The sequence below is a fragment of the Lissotriton vulgaris genome, chromosome 8, assembly GCF_964263255.1.
Source record: "Lissotriton vulgaris chromosome 8, aLisVul1.2, whole genome shotgun sequence".
NCBI classification, from domain to species: Eukaryota; Metazoa; Chordata; class Amphibia; order Caudata; family Salamandridae; genus Lissotriton; species Lissotriton vulgaris.
In genome coordinates this window covers 228,102,644-228,105,731 of record NC_141696.1, presented here as the reverse complement: position 1 = coordinate 228,105,731, position 3,088 = coordinate 228,102,644, and positions in this window count along the sequence as shown.

Below are 3,088 nucleotides of genomic sequence, written 5' to 3'. Positions count from 1 at the left end.
CCTGATGAGCAGACAGTAGGGGACTGCCTGTGTAACATGTCGACCTGGTAGGTGCCAACAGCCCTACCTCACAACCCCTTTTTAACATTCCCAGCCAGGGAAGTGAATACAATAATTTTTTCCACTAGCCAGGGATTTTTTTTTTTTTTACTCGCATTATAAGGTCCCTACACTTCACTAATTCCACTGACACTGCACAAACACATAGTCTTTCATCACTAAAATAGTGCTCCCTCGTAGGTCGTAGCACGCCCCGCCCCGTAGAGGGACGGGAAGACCCCAATGATGAAGCATGACACTAAGGGATTCTTAGTGTGTGATGGGTATTTTAAAAGCACATAGTGCCTTCATCTCACCAATCTGAGGAAGAGCCTTATTCTACACCTCTTTAAAAAACTATAAAAACCATAAATTTAACACTTGCACTTTTTTGATAGAATCTTTTTGTTTATGTGGATCTACAAGGAGGGTGATTCTATCAATTCCTCTATACTTCCTCTATTGTTTTGGAGTATCAGTAAAAATAGTCACTTTCAGATTTTTCCCGAATTTACAGGCTTTTGTCAATGCAATTAGTTATGCTACCTGTGCTGACTTTACTCCTGGTAAATATGATGCTTCAATTGGACCCCATAGAGTGCAAACTGCATAAGCAGCACTCAAACCTCCTTCTTCATGAACCATCTACGAACAGCTCATATTCTGAATGTATTAGTGGCTCTTCTCTTATGTCTGGGCATGGTTTGGTACAGTATTCTGTAAGGTCAATGCAATTATGTTCGATCTCATTTTTGACTTCTGCAAATTGCGATTCAGGCAATAATGTTGCTGGGTTCAGAATATTACACCTAGCAATTGTCACATTTTCTGCACCTACACAAATTCGTTCATACTTAGTCAGCTGACTAGGTGTTAGATACTGAGTTTTTAACCTTGTCAGTAAGATCACAACTGCATGTGGAACATACACTGTTACTGGATGTCCCATGATAATAGACTCATTTTGCTTAAGACTCGCACAAGTTGCTGCTACTGCTTTCAGACATTTTGGCAATGCTGCTGCCACTGGATCAAGAGTAGAGGAAAAATATGCAACCGGGCGTCTCATCAGACCATGTGTCTGAGTCAGAACTGAAAGTGCACACTTTGTCTCTTGTGTCACAAAATAATGCAAAATCTTTTGTATAGTCAGGCATCCCTAATGCTGGAGCTGAACACAGACAATCTTGTAACTTTAGGAAAGATGACATGCTCTCATCATCCCATTCTACTGGGTCCTTTGCTCTTTTTCTTGTCATTTGTATCAATGGTTTTGCTAGAACTGCAAATCCCACAATCCGTTGCCTGCAATAACCGACAACTCCAAGAAACATTCGGATCTTTCTGCGTTTGAGGTTGATTCATGTTTTGAATTATTCTTATTCTTTCGGAGACAACCCTTCTGACACCTCTCTCTATGTGGTGCCCCAGATATTGCACTGATGTGGTACAATACTGCAATTTCTCAGGTGATACTTTGTGTCCACCTTTTCCTAAGTGATCTTTTCAATTCTTAGATGCCACTAGTAGGTCATCTATATACTGCACCAAAACTGATTGTCCAGGCAATATTAGAGATTCAAGACATTTTTTCAAGATCTGATTAAAGATCGATGGACTTTCTGTGTACCCCTGAGGGACACAATTCCAAACATAGATATGGTCATCGAAATTGAAAGAAAAAAGATACTTACTGTCTGGGTGCAGTGGTATCGAGAAAAATGCGTGCCAGAGGTCAATTACGGTGAACCAACCTGCTGCCCATGGTATTTGATACAGAATCACAGCAGGGTTTGGTACAACTGGACAACATGGGACAACAATTTTTTTTTTTTTGCGTTGGTCCTGTACGACCTTGTATTTTCCGCTCGGTTTCTTGATGCCAATTATGGGTGAATTACATGGACTGCTCATTATTTCCTGTAAAATTCCTGCTTCAATCAGACGTTTTATTTCTAATGCAACTCCTGCTTTTATTTCTGGACTCATTTCGTACCGTCAAATATTTGGATAAACTGCACCTTCTTTTACTGTTACTTTTACTGGGTCAACATTTGCCATTAATCCTACATCTTTTCCTGTGAAATCCCATACTATAGGATCTACCGTGTTCTGTAATTCTTTTGGCAAGTCTTCAATGGTAAACTTTGTTTTTTCAGTTGTTTCGTGCCTTGCTAACATGATTTTCTAAATTCCGTCTTCATCTGGAGTTTGAATTTCAACACCATTTGGTGTACAAAAGATAGGGCAATTCATTTTGCACAACAAATCCCTGCCTAACAGATTTACAGGACTAGAGTCACATACAACAAATGTATGCATATCTTTAAAATTGCCTATTTTGACTTCCATTGGCTCTGTAACTGGGGTACTCATTTGTTTATTAGAAACGCCCACTACCTGGACCGCTTCTCCCGAAAGGGGTAGGTTTGGAACGTCTGCTGTTCTCACAGTAGAATGGGTAGCGCCAGTGTCCAACAGAAAAGTGACATAATTTCCTTCAACTTTCCCTTCAATGTATGGACCTGACTGATCTACCTGCAAGGATGCGCCAAGCACACACTCCTCGTCCTCCCCTCTCAGGCACTGTCAGAAACTGTCTTCATCAAAGTATGAGTCACTCAAAATAAATTGGGGTGTCACTGTGTCCCTTTTACCTCTTCCTTCCCAGTTGGTAGTATCTACACTGTATGCTGTTTGACTCCCAATGTTTGGCATAGGCACCAATGGTAACTGATTTTGTATTACCTGCTTTTGCTGCTTTTTCGATACCTCATTCTGCGTCTGTGGATTCAAATTATTATTATTATTTAGCACAGCCTTACACTCGTTCTTCCAATGCCCCAACTTGCCCTACCCATGACAAGGAAATTTCTTTTTAGCCTCCTCTCGATGAAATTTCCCTCTAGGTTTATTACAATTTCCATCTACTTGGGTCTGCATATTTTTCAATTGTTGTTCTTGTTGTTCCACCAATTTTATCTGTGCCCACATTACTTTTTCTTCCAAATTTGTCCGTTTATTATCCAATTCATCTTCACAATATTTA